Below are 27312 nucleotides of genomic sequence, written 5' to 3' on the forward strand. Positions count from 1 at the left end.
CACTGTTCCTGATTGAATTTTTGATGTTGCGTTACGCGATAAATTTATCATTTAAAACAGTTTAACAACGCATCGACTTATAGCAGAAACAAGGCAATAAACAGTGAAAATGCACATACTCTATCAAGATATGATATAAATTATAAAATTGTAAAAAGCACACGAGATTTAAAAAGGTTATTGGCAACAATATTAACGGCGCACTGGTAAGAAAACGGTTTATATCTCATGTAATAACAAAATCAAGTTGTAAGTTAATATTAAACACAAGCATAACTAATTCTAGCCGGGGGGAAATACATTTTAAGCGAAGTTAATGTTGTTGCTCTTGTTGTTGTCAACTTTATGATGCCCTCCTTCACTTCCAACTGTACCGTAATTTGAAGTAAAATCCAACTTCCACAGTACACACATGCCATAAGGACCCGCTTATAAGGTAGGCAACCATTCACAGCACAACACATTCACTCAAAAAAAGGGAAAAGACAGCAGACAAAAAGTACATCCATGCCCGAGCCGCGGGATTCGAATCCAGAATCTCTCCATCCACAGTCAGATTTCTCTGACCTCTAGACAAGGCGAAATCGAAAATTAAAACTAAATTCAAAATTTTTCTAGACGAAGTTTTCACTTCCATCCCAAAAGACATTAAAGCGAAGTTGATAAGTTGAAATAATGTCTTTTGAGATGGAAATGAAAAATTCGAATAGCAAAATTTTGAATTCAGTTTCAATTTTTAATTTCGCCTTTTTTGCTAGAAAAATATTTTTTTGCACAATAAAAAATTGTTTTAAATGATAATACTTTTAAACATTTAACACAGAAAATAAAAATCGGTTATACAAGACGACATCACTGTTACCTAAAAATTTGGAAGTAAATCTATTGAAAAAGGCATATACATAAGCACATTTGTACTCTTAAGTTACTAAAGATCTCCCAAAACACGGTCGATAAAGTAATGGTTTGAACTTTAGCAATGAACACAATATATTTATTGCATTAAATAGTGAATCAAACATTCCGTTTATCTATATACGGATAATTAATGACCATCTCTCATGTTTAATAAATATGTAGCAAACGGATATAATGCAGTTTAGACTTCAATGACTAATGAGGTAATGGCGATAATTTAGACAGTCTTAATTTGGCTGCTCCCTAAGAGACATGTAAGTTTAAAAGGAAATACTGTAACGCATTCTTTTTCAAAATCAATCAAAGTTAAATATATTTTATGCAAGTATTGAAAAAATACAAAATTTCGTTTTTAAACCTTCAAAGAAAGAAAACATTGTTCTTTCTTAGCAAATACAACTTACGTTTGATATGTGACTGACTACTTTATGACAATTGAATTAAGGTAAACATTATCCTTTGATTTGTTGTTAAGAACTGACAAAAGCACAACAAAGTTTTATAGATGAATTGAAAAAAACAGAATCTCTTTTATGAAACATTAAATGTAAGACAATGTAACACTCTTACTTTGTTAAATACAAGACAAGTTTTATGTGTGACTTACGACTCTATGACAATTAAAGTATAAATTACCACTTGCTTTCCTCTTAAGAACAGACAAAACGCAAAACTGTTTTATAGATGCATCGAAAAATACCGAATCCTTTTTATGAAACATGAAATAATGCACGACATAAACTATAATATATAACAATGAATCCAAAAAAAGATGACCTGCCAACAGTTATTAAGCGCAACTTTTATTGGATAAAATGCCCCAGAAGTTGCATGTGACAAAGATTTTTGTACAAAAACCTAAAAATGCACACATGGTTTCTTCATTAATGACGTACATAAAATCTTTTGGATTTATTGCTTTGCTTAAGAAACTAGAATAAAATTAGCTATGTAAAATTGCTGCTTAATTGGAAGATGGTAATAGCTACCAGAAAATTGCATGGTGCATAACACAGCATATTGAAATAATTTTCTCTACGTTTACAGAAAGATAATCGACCATCGTTTTTTATTGTTTATTCAATCATCAAACTATTTGATGGAAATTATTAATTTGCTAACTAACTAAGTTGCTAAGAGTGCTTAAGTTGCTTAGAACAGATGTGTATCATCTCAATCACAATGAAACAACTTTTAATTTTCTTAGTCAGGTGAATAGATCTTCACTTTTTAAAATAAATAATCAATCCTGGCTTTTATTGTTAATTAATTAATTATCGAATATTCGAAGACAAAAAAAAGTGTAAGTAATTAAGTAGCAATTTCAAGTATTTGTGTATTGTTTCAGTTACAGTTATGCAAACTTGCTTTTTTTTTCAGCGCAACAAATGCATAAGCAACGCTTATCGTTTTTTTTTCCCAACACTGTTGATTAACTAATCATCAAACATTTTGATAAAAATTATTAATAACTGAAGTTATTTGACTATTAGTTGCTAACTGAAGAGCAGATGTGTATCGCCTCAATCACATTGAAGCACCTTTTAATTTTCAAAGCCAGGTAACTTAAGTTTTTAAAACAAATAATCGGTTCCGTGTTTATACTGTTGAAGAATTAACCATCGAACGTTTAGAAAAAAAACATCTAAGTAGTTAATTAAAGACAAATTTCAAGTATTTGTGTATCCCTTGAGTCACACTGACGCAAACTTGTCTTTTTTTTTTTAGCACAAGAAATCGCTTCAGCAACGCTTGTCGTAATTTGGTTGATTCTCACAAACATCATGCAAATAAAGGAAGAAATGAAATCAGCGCATGCCGAAGGGTTTAGTTCTTCTGTAAGCGATAATAATATTTAGTAAAAATTTGTGTAATCCCGATAACTTGACCCAAAGTTCATTGACCGTTGGTCGGCGTCCCACTGACGGAAACAGCGCGATCGATTGGCACAACTACATGACGTTCCAGAAAAGCTCTTAAAAATCACAATCGATTCACTGCACCCTCTCTTTTTAGAAGAAAAATCTTTACTCAAAAAGCAAAACCTAATCACGGAAGATTATGGTGTGTTTTTGAGCGAAGTGAGAGCAGCGGAAGCGCGGAAAGTTTGTTAAGCAACAAAATGATTAATTAAAATTTATGGCGCTCGCTCTTGGGATTTTCAGAGAGAGGAAAGTTTCTCAACTAGGTGAGGAGGGTTAGTTTTTAAGTTTAATATTAAATTATACGTGAAGGTCACTCATTGAAAGTTTATTTGAATAATGTTATTTCATATTATTAATTTTGGTGCTTTAGTGTACTACCGCAGAAGTGACTCCCTGACCTTTTTTTTTTGGGGGGGGGGGGGAATTTTTTGAGAGAAAAGTTTGTCATCTGTGTGAGAATATATAAGGTTAGTTCTTAATTTTAACATTAAATTATACGTGAAGGTCATTCATTGAGAGTGTATTTGACTAATGTAATTTCAGATTATTAATTTTGGTGTACTAGAGCAGCAGGGGTGAATTTAAAATTTTTGAAAGGGGGATAATTTTCAATTTTGCGGATAAAACTCCGAATTTTACTGAATAATAAAATATGATGATTTAGACTTCACTATACTCTTTTTTAAACGTCATTATACTGTTTTTTAAACGCTGGGGAGGTCACAGTGACCTCCCGTAACTTTCCATCGGGGTTCCATGAGATCAGTATTTTGAAGGCTCTAATGGTTTCTTTAATTTTTTGGATAGCATCTTCATTCGCTGCTGGTGTTAATTTCTTAACATCATATAAGATTATTTTTTGAAAGAAAAAATCATAGTACAAGGCACCGTATTTTTTTCTAATTAGAAAATTTCAAATTTGCATTTGAAGTAAGAGCAAATGTAGCAGCGAAATGTTCTTCAAATTTGCAATAAACGCAAGGAAATAATGGGCAAGTTTAATTTTCACATAAAACATAATTTTGTGAAATATTAATAAAACATGTATTTTCTTAATAAAAAAATTCCTTGGTAAAATTTCTGTTGGCAATAGTATGAACTGTTCAATAGAATGGCGGTATTTCACTTTAGAGAAAAGTAAGGTAAATATAAAAAGAAAATATAAATCTTTACAATTATATTTCTGAATTAATCAGGTGTCTAAGATAGTAAATTTAATGCAATTTTTCACCAAATCAGACATTTATACAAAGAGTGAGTAAAATGTCAGTAGAATACCGGACGACAAATAATGTTTGCATTTCTGTAATTTAAAATCGTTCAAAACTTTATCCTTAAATTATTCATTTTTGAAGTTATGTTATGACCAAACTTTAGTGATCTCTGTTTCTCAAATTTTTGAAATTAAAGTCTTAAGTTTATTCCATTTAAAACGATTTCTTTCACGCAAAAGCTATATTAAGCTAGCAAGGAAATGATGGGAATTTATCAGCTATTTATCACTGTATTTAGTGTAAATTCATTTCCGCTCAGTATCAGTTTCCGTTGTCAGAAGAATAAATGGGAATAAGAGGAATTAAAATAAAAAAAATTGTGTGTGTGAATTTTTTTCCTTTTTTTTTTTTTTCCTTTTTTTGCTGAAAAACAATTTTTTTTCTGTGATATTGAAAACTAAACTTAAGAAAGTTTCTTAAAAATGATTTCCTTTTGAAATTATCTGGAGATATTTAAACGAAGTTCAGATTCAAAATGTCTAAAACAAATTTCAAGTGTTTGTAAGAAAACTTATTAAAAATTTACCCAAACTACAAATTTTACAATGATACTTATGAATTTAAGGTATTTTTAACATTTTCAATTCATTGTGATTGTTTTCAAAAACTCTGCATTGCTATGTTTTGATGAAACAAATCTTTTAAGGTATGCGAACATCCTAACTTTCAAATAAAAAATCGATTTTGACATTTTGAGAAATTTAGAGAGCCCAAGTGTTCTTTTTTCTAAATCCGCAATTGTTTTTTAAATCGACGAGTTATTGAGAAAGCTAGAAGAAATTTACTAAACTCAAATGCGCTGCATATAACTGAAATTTACTTTTTCTTTCTTGATTTTCTCATATCCACGTTTTAAAGTTTTAATTTACGCCGACAGCTCTTGCGAAAAAAGTATTAACTTTAAAGGTTTGAAACTTTGAAAATATGGTAATTGAACAAATTACTGTGATATAAACCTCGAAAAGTTAATGTACATGCAATACGTGGTTTTGAAATAATGATCAATTAAACTTAGGGGGCAGAAAGCACGTTTTTTCGGGGGAAAATTAATTATTTTCAATTTGGAGGATCATACCACTCTCTGTTATCTCACAAAGAGATATACACAAAGTGTTTTAAATTATGAAAAAATGAAGGCACTGAAAGTGTTAAGGAAATGACAGTTTTTTGCTAAAAATATGGCATTTAAAAAAAAAAAAAACTATCACAATTTTTTTTTCAACAAATAAGCAGTCAAAATGTGTTATTTATGTCATGTTCAATAATTGTATAAAGTTTCAGAAAGATGCAAGAAAAACATATTTATTGTGTTTGCCTACCTTGGTGAACTTTAATGTTATAAGCAGACTTATAAGCATAAAAATGTTATTGACCAAATATAAAACAACTTACAAAGAACTTGACTCCATTTTACTTGCTGTTGTTGGTTATAGCTGTCTCTCAATAAAATAAATTAAACTTGATGAAAATTGGGAAAATACTATCTAGAACGTCACTAACAAAATCCTCTTCAAATGAAAACGAGTTTTCTTTTCAAAATAGAGTTCTTTTTATTCTATTATCTATTTTCGTGTTATCTAACCTTTATTGTTGAAATTTATAACAACAATAAATTTCAGCCCATTTTTATAAAATTTTATCGGTCAAGAAGTCATTTTTAATTTATATTGCCATTTTTCTTCAAAGACTTGAAAATAAAACGTGCATCAGATAAGATACACTACGAAAGAAAAGCAATTGCAATGTCAGCATTGAAAAGTAGAGATCTACAATTGAATTGCTTACAAATGACGTAAATGTGTAAATAAGAGTTTGATACAAAAAAAAAAGCTCTCACATTTATATGAAATGCACTACTTCACTTACAAATTGTGAAAACGTCAAAATTTAGTCCTAAATCATAAAGATATTTTATTCTTTGAATTGAGAAACCAAAATATATTTAAAAAGACAAAACAAAAAGAGTAACTTTCTTTTTTGAGGAAAAGAATATGCAATTGAAAACCTCAAATACAAATTTAACATATTGAAAAACGCATAGACTCTATTGAAAGTCACTAAATATTTCAATTAGCCAATAAAGGCTCAATTTTGAATTAAAGACGGTTCGCTTCTCCAGTATAAACGTCAATCATCACTGTGCGCACCCAAATGATATATATATATATATATAAAAACATTTGTAACGTACTGTGTGTCATGTAACATACGCCATAAATCCCGAATTTATAGCATATATTATACAATTGAATCACGTGTGCTTCTACAAGTATTGATTTCATTCTATATAACCGAAAATAAATTGTGTTCTGCGATCGAGAAATTACAGAAAAGTATGAATATGAATATTATACAATGCTAGTTAGAACCAAAGGGTTGAGTAACAAGGGCATGGTCGTGATAAATAGTATTGATTTTATTCTATACAACGGAAAATTACTTGCGTTCTGCAATCGAGAAATTACAGAAAAGTATGAAAATGAATATTACAATGCTAGTTACAACCAAAGGGTTGAGTAACATTGGGATGGTTGATACTAATCTAACACGATGCACAACTGAAACGTAACAGAGCACTTCTCTCTAAAACTGCCTTCAAAGTGAAATTCAACTCCCTTACTTAAGTTGCCCGCAAACTATTAGCATTCATTGCCATACTGACGATAGTACTATGCTACCTGAGTTATAACGTATCGATCGTTGAAGAAAACGAACGCCCACGTTTAGTAGAAAAGTCGCTTTGGAAACAGCTATACAACGAAGTTTTCCTCGCAACTTAAAAAAAAAAAACTTTTCGTTTTCGGAGGATTTTTCTCTTAAATTTCAGTCTAAAATGTTCCGTCAATTCATTAAAAAAAAGAAAGATAAACATCGTGCTCCATCTTTGGGCATTTGTCCAATGTCTGGCAGTGAATTTTCTATCACAAAAATAAGAGGATCAGAACTTCCTTACAATAACAACTCTTTTAGTTAAATGAATCAATTAAACAACGCTTTGATGCACAAAAGTTGCAGAGTAATTTGCAATTTTTGAGCATCAAAATGTTAGTTAATTGATTTATTGCAGTAATTTGACATTTTTGTGCATCAAAGCGTTGGTTAGTTGATTCAGTTAATTCTCAAGCACAAAGTTATTTAATCATTATTAAGTCGTTTAGTGTTCTTATTTAATTTCTTTCACTTCCTAAAATGCTGCTTAATTTATATTTCTTGTTTGTGAATTGGTTACAAGCGTATCGTGTTCATCATAATGCTGCAACTGGAAAAATAGACTATTTAAAATGTTTGCAATGTTGTTAATATGTTTTAACGTTTTAGCTATGTGACATGCTAGCAAAAAATGGGTAAAAGGTAGACTCGCCGTGGAAATTAATACTTAGGGACTTCTATTAATTTGTCATTAAAATATAATAATAATGCTCCAGGGGCTATTTCAAGTCATGATTATTTTAGAGAACAGGGTGGAAATTTTGACGCATCAAACCATTAAAAACATGAAAACTACAATTAGTTTAATGTAGTATTTCTTCACATTTTCTTCCTTCTTCTTTAAAAATACCACTTTTAAATTCAGCGAAAGCCATAGTTATACACAGCTTACCTATGCACAGCTTAATTCATGTAAACACAATCTTTAATTTTATTATAGTTACACTGAAACAGATTTAAGAAATTATGCTGCATAAAGTATCTCCTAAAACACAGTCATGGAGTGCACCTGTGAATTAAAAATTTCTTTTATACTGTTTTCCATGAAAAGGAAACTTCAAAACCCTTATCTTATTAAATCTGAAATACAGACTCAAACGAAAGTGCATATAGCTTTTATCATGATAACTTTAAAAGATATATAACATGTGTTAAAAGGAACTGTATCTATTGCATAACGAGTTTTTATGCAAGATTTCCAAGTTGAAGGTTAAAACATTTTGGAAGATCACTTAATCGGAATCAATTAACATTTTTTTTTTTTTTTTAGAAGTTGTGATAAAAGTTTTTGAAGCAGATGAAGTAAAAAACATAAACCAAGAGTCTATGAGAACGTGGAACATCTATTCCCTTTTAGTGCTGTTTTCTAAATTAATTTATTACTTTTCAATGGTATTTTTGATAACACAGAAAAGTTTTAAGAGTTAAATGGTATCTTATTCTAACTTAATGTGCTACACTGTTTTCAAAAAATTCTTCAGAAAGATAACTTCTAACAGATTTATTCTAATATATTTTATCCAGCGCTCCTCTTCTAATGGAAAAAGATACTTGAAAAAGTAGTGATCGGAATAAAAATTTTAAACATTACTAAGCAGAGTTTCCGCGATTTATGCGTCGAGGTTATCTTGCTCATGTGTTATGTAATTCAGAGGATTTGAAATTTCTCCTTTTATGATCATTTTCCTCCAGGTTCGTCCCAGGAAAATATAAAACCTGAAGAAGAAAAAGTACCGTAGAAACGACATGTGAAATTACTGCCGTGAGTAAGTAAATGGCAGTAACTGTAATTTTTTTTTGCATTTTTGTCATTGTATTTTAGCTTTATTGCTCACTAATGGTACCCGCACGGCTTTGCCCGTATTACAAAATTAAAAGGTCATTTGGTTCGCCTGTATATTTACAAATACTAGACGATGAATTTCTCGCCAATTTGCTATGTTCATTTGCTTGCCCCTGTTACGGTTCCACATTATGATAATTTAGTAATTTAGTGGTTCACGTTGTAATAATTTGCTCGGTAAAATTTTCTTAAACTTTGAATATAAAAAGAACAAAATTGAATTTTCAAAAAATTGCTTCGAGGTGCACACTCCCATGCTAGAAACTAATTCTGTGCCAAATTTCATGAAAATCGGCCGAACGGTCTAGGCGCTATGCGCGTCACAGAGATCCAGAGAGACTTACAGCTTTATTATTACACTGTAAAAAAAATTCCGAAACGTTACTGGGTATTTCCGTATCACGTTTCGGGATTTTAATGGTTTTTATCCACTTCCTGGAAAAATTATTCTTGACAAAAAGCTTCCCGAATTGCTACAAGTCACAAGAATGCAGATTTTCACTGTTGTGAAAAATATTTTTAGCTCCCAGTTTAAAGATTAATGGACCGCATTTATAAAGTGTATCTGCTTTACTTCAAGTACGGCCCGTCCATGCTAATTAAACTCCCAATGGGGGAGCAAAAGTGTGGACTGCATTGCTTTGCTAGATTTGCAAGCAAGTAAAATTCTCGTTACTTACTTGCAATTCTGGCATAGCTTTGGCCATATTTGCAATAATGGTCTGTTAACTTCCTTGATAAATCAGAATGATGCCAAGATATTATTTCCACGGACACGACTGGTTTTAAACGGGAAGATTTTTGAATTTTTCAGGAGGCTTCCAGGATAATATCAGGAAGGTTACCGAATTTTAGCGGAAAAAGTTCCTGGAATTTGCAAGATATGTTACTGGCAGATATTGGGCACATCAGCTGTCCATTATTTTAAAGGAACGTTTCTGAATCGTTTTTACAGTGTAGTAAAGAAGCTTGCTTCTTTGGTTTCCGCTGAAAAAAAATGCGAAAAAACGTCTTATCCCAACTGTTACCTATTGTTAGTATTGAATCCAACACACATTTCTTCAAATATTTCGAAAACTCATTTCTGCAGATACTGCCGTTTACCTGCCCTCTACTGAATACATGCCAGGAGTCATTTTGAGTATTTAAAACTGCATTTATATTAGATTATTTTAATCATGTAAAGTATCATTATGTTTCGTTGTACTGAAATAAAGAAAAATCAAGATTGTTACAATTTTTCAAAACATGTGATTACATCTTTCAATATTTTGGTAATTCGGGCCAAGTTCTTTTTTCAAAATAAAAGAAAATCAATCATCTTTCAGCTTTGTGGCTAAAATGGAATTTTAGGTTACCCTCAAATTAAAAGATTGAGCTGTATGAAACACACACAATGACTTTTTGAAAGCGCTTTAAACATAGATAATTTCTCAACTCAAAAAGATAAATGTAAAAGATTTTTTTTTTTTTAACTTTTAATTTTTTTCACGATACATGCCTGAAAAAACGCTTACGGGATATGATTTATTCAACGCAAAATCAAAGCAAGGGCAAAAAAAAAAAAATTTTTAGATCTGGATCCAATAAAGCCTAACTTCACCGTTTGGTGTCAGCAATGATTGCGCTTAAAATATCCTTTTCCTTAAAAAACATGCAATTATGATTTTTTCTTGCGCGTGGTGTCTCAAGATGGATCAAAGAAAGTAAAAAAAAAAAAAACAGTTTATGTGCGTCTGTGCGGTTTATATCGAACTGTTTCATGCTTGCAAAACATTTTGTCCATTCCCGTTAGGAAAACAGGTTGCTGTATTATTATGTGTTCGGCTTCACTTTTGGTGTTGTTGGAAAGTTCACCCACTATATAACCCACTGTATAAAGACAGCGTTTTTAATTGCAATTAAAATCGTTAAAATTTCCAAATGTTACCAGCAAAAGAAAAGATCTCTTTGAACAAGGTAGTCACTACGATAAAGACAGCATTTTTACTTGCAATTAAAGTCGTTAAAATTTCCAAATGTTACTAGCAAAAAGAAAGATATCTTTGAACAAAGTAGTCACTACGATAAAGACAGCATTTTTACTAGCAAATAAAATCTTTTAAATTTCCAACCATTACTAGCAGAAGGAAAGATCTCCTTAAGCAAGGTAGTCACTACGATAAAGACAGCATTTTTACTTACAAATAAAGGCTTTTAAATTTCCAAACGTTAATAGCAAAAGGAAAGATCTCTTTAAGCACCGTAGTAACTACAATAAACACGTATTTACTTCCAAATGCGATGAAAAAAAATTTCTCCACCCATAATTTATAATGAATTAAAGAGTATTAGAGTAATATGAATTGAAGAGATTTATAATGAATTGATGAATAATGAATGAAGAGCGAAAGGAACTTTTAAACTTAGAATTTAAAATGGAACTGTTTTCAGTAAAATAAGAAATTTTAAAATCCTTATCTTACAAAACCCGAAATACAGGCTTACTTAAACGAAATAAAATAAAGCTTTTAGTGTAATGACTAAAAGATATAAACCTGCATTAAAAGAAACTGTATCAATTGCATGCAGAGTTTTTATGTAAGACAATCACGTTGAAGATTAAAACAGTATCCAAAATCACTTTACAGATCAATTAATAATTTTTTATTTTAAGAAGATTTGATAAAAGTTTTCGTAAGAGATAAATTGAAAATATAAGCTAAGAGTATAATAAAACGTGAATAATATATTTCCTTTATAAACCCTCTCTTTTTTGAGGGGGGGAGGGCTCATTACGATTCCTTTAAAAGTTTTTCCGATAAAAATCTTCGTTTAAAACTTTTAATTGTTAATTTGCATTTCGTTCTATCTTTATGCGCTACACTGTTTTTAAATGATTCTCTAGAAAGATAAATTTTAACCGATTCATTCTAACATGTTTTATCTAGCACGTATTTTCCTCTTTTAGTATAAAAATGTACTCTGAAAAGTGGTGATGAGAATAAAAATTTGAAAAATACAAAGCACAAGGAAGAGATATAAAACAAGAAAACTTACAGAACTAAAATTAAATCTCCTTACAAGTGGCTTCTAAACAGCGCACTAAAATGCATGATAAAGTCGAGCATATTTATAACGAGCCCTGATTTAATGAGAACTCGGATTTAGCGAGGAAATCAAACAGATTTGGTTGGTACAATATTAAGTCTATGGGAACACAGCTCGCTTTTAACGAGTAAACCCCGCTTAAAGCAAGCAAAAGTTTTGCATTTCATAAAATTTTCGTTGATTTCCACGTCAGAAAAAAATAACACGTGTAGCTGAAAAGCAAAGACACAACACGAGCTATTATGCAAGTTCAGATATATGCAAATCACTAACAGGAACACTTCTATTTAGAAACTGATAATCTAAAAGTTGGGCTGATGTTGACTGACTTAATCTATTGGTCAATAGGTATCATCAAAAATCTTAATTTATGAATAAAAAACGCCAATAGATAAAAATTATATTTACGGCTATACCAAATACTCTATGGCAGATTTCTATGTTCGATAGTTGATAAATGAAAACATATTCTTTATAACATGTAAAACCATCATGGTGCAGTGTCCTGCCAACTCTGCCGTGAGCAGGTAAATGGTAATATATGTAGAAATGAGTTTTCGCGAGATAATTGAAGAAACGCATTTTGGATTCAATACAATAGCGAAATTTTGGAGTTTGACTATATTTCGCGGTTTTTTCCAGAGGAAAAAACAAGCTTGTACAATACTACAGTGGACAGGTAAGCGGCAGCATCGTCAGAAATAAGTTTTCGAGATAGTTGAAGAAACACGTTTTGGATTCCTTACTAACAATAGGGAAATATTGGAATTAGGCGTTGTTTTCGCTATTTTTTTTTCAGCGGAAACCAAATACGTAAGCTTGTTAAATAAATCTGACATACAATAGGTGACAAAAATGAAAAATTTGCAGTTACTGAGCTTTACCTGTCTACGGCAGAATTCACCTCTCCCGTATTATAGTGTTACCTGCTTTTACTCAAATTTCATAGAAATTTTTGCTGGTTTATTATGTCTTAGTTACAAGAAGAGCAACGATAAAAATGGCGAATACTTTAGCAATGGAAAAGGCACTGTTTCTCACCGTAAAGTTTAACATCCGTTTTGAGAAAAAAAATACACATGACGAAACATATCTACACAATGAAAAGTGCTTGGTGTGCTTTTCAGGATATGCCCCAAAATGTTTAAGAAACTTTCTTAAAAGAAAGGAAGTCATGTGAGCAGTGGTTGCTTAAAAACGTGACTCATTTTTTAAATTATCATCAAAAAGGATCGTAACATTATTTCGGTCGTCATAAAACAGCTACAAGTATTCAGTTTATAGGTCTTCAGTGTATAAAGAGCTAACAAGAAGTGGTGGGCATACGACCTACTTAAATATTGTCTGCCGTTCAAATTGTAAGGAACTCCTACGTTGTAAGACAATTATCTTACTGTTGCAAGAACCACAACAGGCTAATTTTAAAATTTATATACCTAGACAAGTATTAAAACGATTTCAAACAAAGGCGGAAAAAAAGTGAAAGTTAGCAAAAATCAGTATGCAGCTATTATAGTGCCAAATTTAAATTTCTTAGACTGTTATTAGAATTGTGCGTTATTAACATACGTACTTTAATTAACTTCACTTAAAATACATCTAGAAATGGAATCTCTCTCTCTCTCTCTCTCTTGATCTCTCTTTCTGTGAATAGATACTCATGTAATTTATGTATGTATCAGGCTTAAAGCAATCGCCGATTACGTAATCGTAATTTGAGTAATCGATTACGTTTTTGTGTAATCATAATCATAACCGTAATTTTTCAGTCAGATACTCTCCTAATCGTAATCAAAATCGCAATCAAGCTTTTTTTGCGTAATCGTAACTGCAAACTGAATAGAACAAATCGTAATTTGACCTTGTAATCGTGTAATCACTTGCTAAAAGTAAAAAAAATTTAAGCTGCGCTTCTACTGTTGTATGGAGAAGATAACAGCTCAACATTAACACAGAAAAAGACTTCAAGCCACAGCGCTATTCAAGGGTCTTTTGAAAATGAGAGTCATCAGCGATACATACTCGTATACATCATATGTCAGTAATAGTAATTAAAATAAGAAAAGGCATATCATACTGGCAATTGATTACATTTTTTGCATCTTTAATTGTTACTGTAATTGTAATAACGTTTCGTTAGAAGGTTATAATCGTAATTGTGTGTAATCACATATTTTTATACTCGTAATCATAATCGTAATTGATTACATTTTCTTGTAATTGACTCCAAGCCGGGTACGGATAAAGTTTTGAGTGTATCAAACTGCAGAAAAATCTTCGAGTAGCTCTATGATTGAAGCGTAAACATAAGTCCCCTCTGAAATATCTACGAGAATATCAAGAATTCCATTAGTGAGAGTGATGCATTAGAAGAGAACACTCCAGGGTGTTGTAACAAAATTTGTTACAGTGTAATGTGCAGCCATGCGACTTGACAAAGAGCACTTGAAACGGGAGTAGTTATTTCTCATTCTTTAGCTTAAAGATAAATAGGTAATTTATACATAAGGCACTACAGCATTTTTTACAAATTCTTAAGCTTTTAGAAACAGATAGAATTTTCCCAGAAAATCAATCCATCGTTGGTTCGAGGAAATTTTAATGTAGATAATTATTTAAACACCAAATGTTAATCCAAAGCTGAAAATACATCTCAAACTAAATGCTTAAAAAGTAAACGTGTATTTTTTTTCAGGACCTAATGCTTAAAAAAAGTTAATACAATTAAAAAAAAACAGCTTTATTAAATTTATTGTGGTCAAACATGCTGTTTCTTCTGAAAACGTTAAGTTAAAATAGATAAAAAATAGTATTGTATTTTTATTTTAAATTCCAAAACCATACCATGAAGAGGAAATTTTATTTGATTTATTTGTTACTAAATCATATATAACTAATATCTACATAATGTATCAAGTAGAGAATTTCCCAAAAGCAAGCACCGACGTGTTAATACAAACCAATCAGATCCATAGTTTCTATTTTTTAGGGGGAGGGCAAATGGTACAGACTCAATGCGTATTATATAGAAAAAATACAAAAACCACGTCTACAGGTACATGCCTATATGTAGGAAAATATATTGATTTCTCAATAAAAGAGGGTGACATTTGCTCTTTTCTGACCCCTAAAATGGACGGGCTTGAAATCAATACCTTTTCCTGATTATGAGCGATATTATAAGTGAACGACAATTAATTGACCTACTTAAAAATGTTTTTGAAATGAATAAGGGCTTAAAACATAAAATAACGTTTTCATATTGTAGGGAAAAAAAAGATTTTTTTGCGTAAATTTTGTCAATTCCAAGGAATAAAATGTTTCATACAATTTGAAAAACAAAAATTAATGAATTTTTTACTCATATTTTTAAAACGGATTAATAATAATTTATGACTGAATTGATAATACATAGTTTGAGAAATCACGTTTCAATAAGCGTGCATAAGTGGGCTATAATTCTTTTACTCTGGCTAGAATTCTATTAAAAAATGTGCGTTCGCACTTGCATTGGTTACAGCTATAAACAAAAATGTATCGCATATATAGTGTGGCAATTATAACCAAGAAAATTTCTCATATTTACGAGCTATTAGGATAATATTATATTCTGGTTTTGTATTTATAATAATTTACATATACATTGAATAAATTACATTAAAACCAGCTTATTTTCAATTTTCTGCAAATAGTTTACTTTTATCAAATATGCACAAGGATACATACACACATACAACGGATGTTTGATTTTTAATACTTTATTATGGCCTTTTAGTTGAATTCTAAAAATATATTTTAAGGAAATCGAAGCAGTAGCAAAAACTGAGAATGCAACCCTGGGTCAGTATTTAACTAATTTAACAATACCAAGGGGAACAACAAAAACTAAGCGATTTGGGTCTCCAAAATGTACATAAAACGCAAACCTTTGTGTGTTAGCCACTTTTTCATTGTTATCTTCTTTGAAAATAGTTCCTTAAATAACCAATGAACATAAAGTGAAAAGTAGTTACTGGTCATTATGAACTTTAAAACCAAGTATGATCTATAAGATACATTTATCCAGAAGTTACCAAAGAAGAAAAATTCATCAATTATTAATGACTGCACTTTTTAGAAAAAATTTAAAAAGGTATTTTAGGAAAAGCAAAGCAATAGGCTAAGCATTGAACAGTAGCAAAGGTATAACAAAAACTAAGCGATTTAGATCTCTGGATTGAACAGAAAAGCCAAACCTTTGTTAACAACTTTCACTTCTTATCTTCTATGATATTACCTCTTTAAATACCCCAACAAAGAACAGAAAGTGAAAACTAACAATTGCATGTCATTATGTACTCTGAAACCAAGTATGAGACATAAGAAATATTTATCTGGCAGTCACCAAAGGAGAAAATTCATGAACTATTAATGACTACGCTTTTTAGAGCAAAGGTATAAGATACTTCCGTAACTGATAGCACAGATCCTAACCGTTAATGTCGTTAATAACAAAAATTCCACTTTTGTTTCTTCTAAGCTTCACTTCCGACCTAATTTTTCGTTATCGGATGCATTAGAGTGTCTGAGAAGACGAGGAAACGCGCCTCATTTAAGTCCCATATATTAGTACTCACCCGGAAGTAGAAAAAATCCATTGGGAATAACAACGCGGTGACGGAAACCATGGCGTCATTAATGCAAAAAGTTTCTTTATTAAGGTGGCATCGCCTAAAAATAGTACGGAAAAGCGTCCTGGCCATACCAAGAATGGATGACGCAGAAGACTCTATCGGTTCATAAATCATTGAACTCATAAAAAGCAGGGCTTCGGAGTTGGAGTCGTGGAGTCGGAGGCGAACTAATTTTGGGGTAAATGAGTTGAAGGCCTATTGTAATAAGGGTTCAGACAAGGCATCACAGGTAAAAAAGAAACAAACTGAAAGTTCAGAAGCTTCCTTCTCACACCTTGGTTGACTGTAAGGAATTATGCCAAGTTTATATGAATTTTCCAAACATTTTTTTTTTTGCTTTTAAGTGTCAGTGATTTTTATTTAATCAGCTTCCAATTTAATTTTTTGTTTAAAAATTATACTTCTGTTTTAACAGTAAAACATTGATCTTAGTTATGTTGTATGTCCCTTCAAGTGCCAATCAGTACGTTTGGGGGGGGGGGAGAGGATATAAAAAGCCGTATTTTCATTTAGTATTTATTTATTTTTTTAATTTAAAAGTGACTGGATAAAATTCTTCTTTACGTACATTTTTATTTCAAATGAATATTGGGCATTTATATAGTCAATAATAACGTTGTTCAGTAACTTGAACTAATGTTTTTTTATCTTCAAGAATGTGGGGGTGGGTCGATAGGTGGGAGTCAATCTCGAAAGAAGGAAGATAGGTCCACAAAGTTTGGAAACCACTGTTCCAAGCCGTCCAAATGTTTATAAAACTAATAGCATGAATTGCGAAACCCTTTTCGATGGCTATTATTACTCAATTCCACTTTTGTTAAGGAATAACAGGCTTTATGTAAGGGTGCTTTCGTAATATATATGTGTTTATGGTCCTTCAATCAATAAAACCAAGTCTGCAGTAACTATTATTTATTGTATCTTCACTCTATTAATAGTAGTTTATGATTCATAGAAAAAAGAAAATATGCGTGAAGGAAAAGAGTTTTTATTAAAGATGTTATGCCCAAAAATATTACTAGGTTTGGGATGGATTTATATCAGAGTTATTGATTTGGAAGAGAGACGACGTTTGCTAATGAACTTGGTAGAAATAAATGCACCATAATAATATTTCTGAATCATGCTTTGGGTTGAAAGTAATAGAGATGAGAGAGAATTTTTGGATTTTTGAAGATAATTATTAAAAAGAAGTCTCTTATAAAGTTATTTTGGTTTTTTAAAAAATCGTAATGTTTCTAGAGATTTAAATTTCTGTTGATTAGTATGTATCAATTTATTTTTTCATTCTTGATAAACTTAGTAATAAAAATACACCAAGTATTACGGTTAAGGAATTCAAACTACATCGCGAAGGAAGAAAGGAAATTGAAAGAGAAAATAAACCCAATACTTTCTGCTCAGAATACTTTCCCGAGTTTATGCAAATTCAGTAAAATTTAATGAACAAAAAGCGTAACTGTACTACAAAGAATCATTATTCAAACAATCGAGGCCGGATCTCCTTCTGTGAATAGAAAATTCTGGTAAAAGAGACCACTTAAAAATGCCGGTCAGGAAACCGCAGAAGCTTTAACTCGGGATTTAAACATATGCATATCTACAAAATCACAGAAACATTTGGTGTTTTTAACTGTATCACTATAGTTATAAATACATCTTTTCACTAACTGTCACACAGGTCAGAAAATGTATCATAATGTATTCAACTTTAGTTTTTATTGTATTATTAACAATGCAGTTTACAGAACATTTTGTTCTTTCACTAAACATAAATATGCAGCTGAAAACTAATTAGTAAATGAAACAAAAATTTACTTTCAAATCAGATTGTTATTTTGAATTAAATATTGTTTCAAACATTAGATGTAGCAAAATTTTAATTATTTTATTCATTTGACTTCGGTTAAAGGAGAATCCGGTTAAGAGAGTTTTGTATAATTTAGGCTCTATTGTTGTTGTTGACGTGTCCATGGATGTAATAGATTGATAAAAAAAATTAATTAAATGGATCCAAAAGTGCGAAGTACCACTTTGGCCACTTCTTCGGCATGCTTTGAAAAAGTGATGTCCGTGATCCAGTCGATGTCAATATTGGAGAGAGTCGATTGCATGGCTGGACAAAGGTCAATGATGGTGGTCAAGTTGCGTAGATGGGCAATGTGGGCACATTGAAGCGAAAGTTCTTGATCCATCCGGCTTGATTTTCATGCCTTTAAGGTGCCCAGTTCTATTCTTACAACAGTGGTGTATATTTTTTGCAAAAAAATCCCAAAACTGATTATTTGGTATTTAGGATTTTTTAATTTTTCCAGTATAACTTTACGTTTAACGTGAAATAAAATAGCAAGAAAAAAAAGGAGAAGAAAAAAGAAAAAAAAAATAGAAAACCTGAACAGAAAAAGAACAGAAAAAAATCCTAGGCGAAAAAAAAAATTGAAAACTCTACTGAAATTTAAGTTATTTACGTATCAGATGACAATCTAGAACAATACTAATATGCATTTAAATTTTAAAAAAGAAAAGAAAAAAGACTAAAAGGTTCGTATAAGAACAACGGATGATTTTATTTTTACTTATGTTTGGAGTTAAGAGAGGCATGAAGCAGCGCGAGAAAGATAGAAAAACCAATGGTAATGATTTTTTTCCCTCTCAGCAAAAACTCAGAAAAACTTCCAGATAAAATCTTTCAAAAAAAAAAAGATACAATAAATCTCCTTCCTCTTCCAAAAACGAAGAAAGCAAAAAATAAATGAAAACATTTGTAAATAAGGAAAATTAATCGAAGCTGAATCTGTTACTTCGGCAGTGTAATGTGTAAAGCTTCCTAAAAATCAAAATTCGAAGTGAATAATATTACCAGCACAAAAATTAAATATACGGTTAAAACTTTAAAAACTACTAGCAACACTCAAATTCTTTAACTCATGCTTCTTCATATAATTTGTATATCTTGTTAACGTGTTTTAGAAGCTCGTTCCCTAATCTATGCCAATTCCACATTGAAAACTGAAATACCCAAAGAACAAAACATATCGTTTGCACCACGATTTAAAAAAAAAAGAAAAAAAGAGCTTATCGATACAGGAAAAGTACAATCTGACACGCTTCAGAGTTTTTTGCATTTTGATGAAGGATAAAAGAAAAATATATGTATATAAAATAACTCAAATTCAGTCTTAAAAGGAAAAAAAAAATCTGCTATAACTGTTATAGACTGTTTCCTCAGTAAGGTTCGTAGGTATAGAGTCAAGAAGAGAGTATGGATATTTTCTATTAATAGCCACTACTCTCAGTTAGTTAAGTTCAGCTTGGAGTAGTTCCGAAGTGGAACAAATATTTATATCTCGATAAACAAAAGCGTTAAAAGCAGGATACCTTTAACTCAGGAAGCAGGGAACAGCTATGAGAACGGGGCGAATTGAAAGCGGATCTGTAGTTCGGAAGTCGGAATCGGCACAAATAATAGTCGTAGTCGAAAATGATTTTGGGGTAAAGGGATCGGAGTCGGGGGTGTTTATGTTCCAGGAGTCGGAGTTGGTCATTATCCCTCCAACTTCAAAGCTTTGGAAGGGCTACGGAGCAGGGGTGCCCACAGGAGGGGATTATGGTGCAAGTTACGCCATCAAAATGGGGGGGGGGATATTTTTTGTTTATTTATTTACATTTATTTATATTTATTTATTTTGTAATTTAAACTATTTAATTTATTTTATTCTATCTTTATTTTCATTCAGTTATTTATTTAGTTTGTGTGTATATGTATGTCGCGAAGCACACGACATAACACATGGCCATATGTCATTGGCGTAAAACTTTTCTAATAAATAATAATAATAACAATTTAAAATAAATAAGTAAATTAATTAATAAAAATTTTTAAAATAATAAGTAATTAAAAAAGAGAGCTAAAAAAATTAAAAAGGAAAGTGGTTTGAGAAATAATTTGAGGTGGGGGGGGGGAGAGATTTGCGCCATTGAACTTTGAGGGGATGAGCACCCCTGTTACGGAGTAAGGGAGGATTTCGAGGACTGATATTGAGGTGAAGGAGTTGGAGTCGAAAGTTGGAGTCGGAGGTTTAAAATTGAACGCGTCGGAGTTAGAGTCAGTTATTCAAACCTCCGACTCCGCGAACCTGTTTATAACAAGGAAAAAAGTGTAAAAGGTTGTTAATTTGTTCTTGTGTATAATGAAAACTGAATGCGATGGATCATACATATGCAATGTGTATTCAATGTATATATTCAGTGGGTGCGATTGAATGTATGTAATGGATATTAATGTAATAAATTAGCATTAAAGTGAAGTCCATGTTTAACCATGAATCATTTCAAAAAAGGTGTAGTCGAGCGAACATGTATCTAAAACTGAAAAATTTGAGCAATTTTATCTCCAAATAACGCTTATGTCTAAAAATACGAAAGTATTTCCAAGCAGAAGAAAATAAAATCTCCTTATATGAATTTTACATGTTATTTCCATGTTCAGAGTTACAAGTCCAGGATTTAAGCAGCATCATGGCATCAGAATATCTTTGATTAGTTTTCAAAAAAGACCACAAAAGTTCTATTTTCCAAAAAAAAGCACAAAATTATATTTCCCAAAACTAAATGAAATGGACAAATATTTCCCTACAACCTGAATTTTAACTTGATATATGTTTAAACTGACTTAAAATTAAAGAAATAATAAAAAACTGAAAATATTACCGATGGACTGATAAAATTATAAAAGGAAAAAAATATCTTTTTGCATAATATGAAGAAACATAAAGGGTTAGAATGTACAAATAGTTGATTTCCACGGATTCACATTAATTTTAAATTAATAATTACCTGTAAATATTCACAAAGGTTGCCAAATTAGAATCACTATCATTTTCTTTCAAAACTCAAAAAAATCTGCAAGAAAAGAAATAAAACTCAATATGGGTACTCTGATAAACATATATTTTTTACATGCATGTACATAAAAAATAATTTTGCTTTGTAATTTCAGACAATCACGAAGATTTCTATTTTCCCGTGATTTAAAAGCCAATTGTTCAATCCATTTTCACAAATGATACATTTTTGCACATCTAAATTTGCACTTAATTCCTGGAATTTTAAACTTTGGTTTTTAGTTTCAGTATATTCAAGTATAAAAAAAACCGTTTTGTAGAGTAGTATGAGATACCACTTTTCTAAAAAGTTTCTAGTGTTAAAAAAAAAAAAGTTATTTGTACGTACTGTGGGAGTGAATGTACGGTCACGCTCGCAACATGTATAAATCATTATTTTGCTAGTACAAATTTTTGTTTTAGAAAGTTGATACTTCATATTATGATACGTAAATGTTCCTTATATTTGAATATGTCATATTTGAAAGCCAAAGCTTAAAACTACATGAATAAATTGCAAATATATGCATAAACTGTTACGCACCGGAAAATGGATTGAGCAATGTATTTTAAAAGATTAGTTCTGGTATCAAGGAAATTATGCTTTAAAAGTACAAAGTTAATGTAATTCTTCGAAAATCTTCAATTGCTGAACAACTTGATAAAACTGGTAACTCGTCTAACTATAGTCGTAAGGCCATTAAACAAATTTTAAAGGCCATACCCGAGTTTTCGCTTTCAACTAAGCATTGTTTACGTTATCGATATTAGTATATTGTATGAATATTATGTTCTTGAATATATACTTTATACGTTAATGAAAAAAATGCATAACACATGCTGCAACGTGCGATTATCCAAGAGCTATATGTTCTATAAGGTAAGGGGCCATTCATTAATTACGTAAGGATACCAAGGGGGGGGTGGAAAAATCTCTTACTTTGGGGAGGGGACCCATTCTTACGTAATATTTTTGAAGTGGATATTTTATGTCAGAAATCGCGCGGTCAAGTGGTTTGGCAGGGATCATTTGCGTCTGGAAAGTAAAAAACGTTATTAAAAAATTACAAAGACGGAATAGTGTAAAATATAATAAAAGAATCGCACTATATAAGGTATGCTTTATTTTTAATTAGTATCGCATCATATACAAAAGAAATGTCAAAAAAAAAAAACATTCAGTCTAAATTCCAACTTTTTAGTAAATATTTCTTCACACAAAAAGGTTTTTAAAAATAATTTCATAATATTGAATTTAATAACGATTCCAGAGATGCAAGATTCGTTATTTTATTGTTTTGAAATCCGAAATGGTACCCTTATATGGGGTACGGGGTCAAAAATTGCCGAAATCAGCCTTACGTAGCTAATAAATAGCCCCTAAGGCTTAAAGGTAAACGGTTACGAATAGTCTTTAAATTTTAACCAGCGTGAGAACTTAAGATTGCACCATACAGTCGTTTATGGTTGTATCACGTTTTCAAAATTTACTCTATAAAGCTGTATAAAAGATATTTCAACTGCGAGAGCAATACCATGTTCTTTAAAGTCTAATTTATACGGTCGTTAAATGTATACTATAGTCACGAACGTAATAAGTTCTTCGTAATCAACTTTATGTGACCATAAAATGGTTATTAAATTCATGAACGCCATATTGTGCTTTTCAAAATTTACTCTATGTAAATATGAAAAAAGGTATTGAATTCAATAATGTAATATTACGTTCTTGGAAGTCTATTTTACATTGTTATGGTATAATATTGTGCCGTAACATCGTGGCTCGAAAAATATGCTCCAACCATCATCATAAGCGTATTATTTTACAAACGTCAAGTCTAGTACTCCAAAATTTTATGAAGCCTTACTGTTGCAAAATGTGTCGTCACGTGATTACGTCACTGTTCACGTTGGCTTCCAGTAAACTTAAAAGAAGTTTATAAAGAACGTGATACCATCTGATTAAACGACAAAAATGTTTTGAAACATTAAAAAAAAATTAAAGGGATTACTTTTCTAAGCAAACTTTTAAAAGCTGCTGAAAAAGAGACATCGTTTCAGTTTTTTTAGATGACTTTATTTGAATTTCTGCACGAGTAAACATTTTTTATTTGATGCTACAAATTGATATTCAAAATTCATTGCTGATAGTACGTATTAAGTATATTTTACTCTTTTGAGGTTTTAATTTAAGTTTTAATTCATACAATGAAATTCATTAGGGCTTTAATATGAACAATTCCTTTTATGTCACATCTTCAAAGGTGTGAGTTCTTTCAAGAAACACATTTTGCTTATTATGCTTTAATTATTTTCAGTTCGTTGATGCAAAATTAATTTTTCGTTCATACATCCCTAGTTTAATCTAAGCTGTGTTTCTTAGCAAAAAGAATCTGATTGCGCAATTCAATAGCTTTAGAGATTTAAAGCTAAAAAAAAAAAACTTTAAGATTACTAATATGTATGTAGGCAAAACTTGCAATGCGTTCAATATCAGTAGCATTTTGCTCAAAATGAAGGGAGTAACTGCTGTCCCCATCAGTAACAAGGATAAATTACGCTCATTGTTTTATTCGATCCAAAAGAGAATTCTGATTGCAAACCTTTGAAAAATTGCAGTCAAAAGAACACGTATCATGGACAATTGTTATAATACTGCACCTCTAACTTGAACCAAAGGCTTTCCATATGATGTGTTGAATCCTTATTCTAGAATATCTTTGAGAATTTACCATTCGCAATAAAAGTCATTTACGTAAATAAATTTCATAAATCCGAACAATCAAGAACTGGTTGAAGATGTTCACGTTTTTATGAACCTTAGTGCAATGAAATAAAAGCAAATTCCCATAACTTCGTTCTACACTGCTTGCGTGACGAATCAAAACTGATAATCCAAGCCTTTCGCAACACTTATTTCAATTGAATAGAGACTTAGTTCCAAAAGTATGCAATTTACCAGCCACATCTTTTGGTTGAAAAAGGTTAAAACTCTGCATTAATTTCACTTTTAAAGCAGCCAGACCAAGAAAATGGCTCAATTGAGCAGCTGGAACTGTTTGCGCGGCATGTAAATATGCAAAAATTGACAGCTGGCGAAAACAAAAAGTCTGCCTCGTCTGGAAAGTGATCGAGGTCGACAACACTCCCTGCTGTAGGCGGCTCTGCTTGCTGGAATTGTCGTTGAGACACAATTTCGGACCTGTTTCGAGCATCGGAGAATTTCTTCAATCGAATTTGGCGTCTTCAGAGTTGCATAATTCTCTAATAACCTAGTTTAAACCGGAACAGAAATCGCCGTTACTTTTTACGTAAACGTAAAATCATTGCATGACAGCAGAAAGTAAAGGGAAAAAAGGGGAGTGTTTCTTTCTTCTTCAACAAAACTTCCAGCACATTTATAGAACTGAAGATCAATATTTTCAGCTGGAACAGTTACAGCTTTTCGAATTGAGTTCATAGACACAATGGTATGGTAGCAATAAAAAGCGAAAAAAATATCTTTAAGGAGTTCATTGCCCTGAATTTCCATGAATAATAAAATTAAACAAGACGTATGGATTTCTCAATCGTCAGTTAAATACATCAATCCGAGATTTTGAAAATTATTTCTAACACTAGCACATCCAGAACTTAGCTTTTCGAGGGGAGGGGGGTCATAAAAAACCTTACTTGTACATAAACTACTGTATTATGATGGGTATTAGTGTTAAAGTCAAGGAGTCTACTTCCTCGTTGCGCTCCTAAGCACTGATGAGCCATTAGAAAAGCTTGAAGACCCGACAAGCATGGTTTACACTCTTAAGTGGTATCAAGAAACCGTACTTAATTACGAAAGCATATTTACACACTTTATGAAATACACATTGTTTTAGAGATAAGCTGTCACGAAAATGCAGCAACATGTTCATGTTCTCAGACCCTCTATTTTACTATTAAGATTTCACGCTATTTATGAAGACTTCTTCCATGGCATTTATGAAGAATTCAAAGTTTCATTTCTTGAAAAATTCCGTGCTTTTTACAAAGTACAATGCACGGGAACTTATCTTGGAAGCAATAGCCATCGCTGTTGGTAGTCAGTGTCGCAGCTCTAAAATCATGTGGTTTAAAGTTTCCAGAAAGTTTATGTCAATGAGGGTATCAATAAGGATTAGAACGTTTTAGTTGGAAAATCCGCCATGGTAAAAGAAACGGTTTAGTTCCAAAATGTAGTTCAAACTCAACCCTCAAAGAACAAATGTTGTCCGCAAGACGACACTGACCTCAATCAGTATAATAGCATTTATAATCACTTTCCGAAGTGCAATGAACACGAAACTTATCCAACTAAGGTATTTTGTAAACATTGATCAACGGATTGCATTTCATTGCCAGATGAGTGGGAACTACAATTTGTTTTCGTTGCTGTGCACGTCAGGAGAGCTGCGAGGGGGTAGTGAGAGTTAACCCTTTAGAATCCTTGAATTTAAGTCAGTGTCAATTCTAGAATGATAATGCGTATATATTTAAAGACTGCTATGATGGCCACCTCCCTGAAAATTCTGGCTGCGATAGTCGTGCACTTGTAAAGTAAGAAAGTTTATCATTTTCTGATTCAACATGAAAAAAAAAAATTGTACATTAAATTCCAGGCGGATATATTTTAACTGTAGTTGGAACGTAATCTTGAGGACGAAGATGACTTGGGATTCATTAATAACAGACAGTATCAGTGCAATAGTGCAACAAAATCAAGAATAATATAAAAGCGCAGAATTAGACTTGCAAGGACAAGCATTAAAAATGTACCCACATCACTGCGTTTACTGCTTTAAAATTTTGATTGCATATGACAGAAAACCCATTAAATTAAAATGACATTTTCAGACCCTCCAAGACAAAGAAGATATTAAATCTCACAAATGTTTTGCAGAGAAATTTAGACATGTCACCAATCAGATTCTAAGTTCCACAAATTGCTCAAGATACATAATGGATGTAGCATATCTTAGGGAAATTTAGAATTAGTTTTTTTAGTACAGAGTGTCCAAAAAATATGGTACAGTGTAAAGTCAAAAACTAATTAACTTAAAGAATTGCTATACGCAATTTGAAGACAGATTTTTCTTCATTTTTTTTTCTTATATTACAAAATTTAGGAAATGCAATCTCATTTCTGTCATGATGAACTTGAAAAATGTTAAGAAAACATTTTTTCTAAGCAGTCGTCCATAACAATCGCCTAAAAGTGTGGAAAGTGGACAATCTCCTCAAATTGTTTTAGGTAGCGCTGCTTAGACAGCTTGGCGCAGTTTGGTTACTATTGTCGTTGTTTAGAATTGATGACAAAAAACTATTCGTGGTTTTTCGTACCTTTCGCAAATATATTTACGTTTTTTCAATAGGGAATATACAACAGTACACTCAGCTGATTCAATATACTAGAAATGATAATATAAAGCAAAATACAGTATACAGAATTTGATCGCCAAATGTGGTGCTAATGCATCAATAAATTTTAAATGACAAATGAGGTACAATCAGACCGTCCTCCCATAACTTAGCTAACTTTTTCTAACCACTGAAAATCTTCCTCACGGTAACGTAGACAAGTTGCCATAGAAAGGATTGGCCTTCAGCGCTACTAGTTGCCAATTTAAGAACCTTGTTGCTTTCTTAATTATTCATTGCGTTTTCATTTAACTTTTACCGTCGCGTCGTGTCGATGCAAGAGGCTATGGAACTAAGTGGGGCATACTTAAACGAATTGATATTAATTCCTAACTACTACTGTAGTCACAAACCAGTTATTAAATAAATAACAAAAAGATATAGATATCAAATTAATGCTCTAAAAATAAAATAACAAGTTTGAATCAAAGCAAATTTTCTAATAACTTAACCCCTACTTTTATCAAAATTAAATCATGGAGTTATCTGCAATACCGTCAGCTCCATGCTAAACGAACGAATGTGAAAAATCAAATTCGATGGTTTGCCGTAGTGCTCAAAAAG

The 27312-nt window shown here is 31.4% G+C and overlaps 1 protein-coding gene across 2 annotated transcripts in view; it reads right to left on the reverse strand.

The window, feature by feature from the left end:
* Positions 1–27312, reverse strand: part of LOC129231823 (solute carrier organic anion transporter family member 74D-like) — a 264635-nt gene that overhangs the window by 107411 nt on the left and 129912 nt on the right. Inside the window, exon 3 of one of the 2 annotated variants that reach the window (XM_054866204.1) lies at positions 21269–21334. The gene's annotated coding sequence lies outside the window, so the exon portion shown is untranslated. Of the gene's footprint in view, positions 1–7770; positions 7836–21268; positions 21335–27312 lie in introns of both variants that reach the window. The other variant, XM_054866203.1, reaches the window with a different exon arrangement.

Source organism: Uloborus diversus, chromosome 10, assembly GCF_026930045.1.
Source record: "Uloborus diversus isolate 005 chromosome 10, Udiv.v.3.1, whole genome shotgun sequence".
Taxonomy (NCBI): Eukaryota; Metazoa; Arthropoda; class Arachnida; order Araneae; family Uloboridae; genus Uloborus; species Uloborus diversus.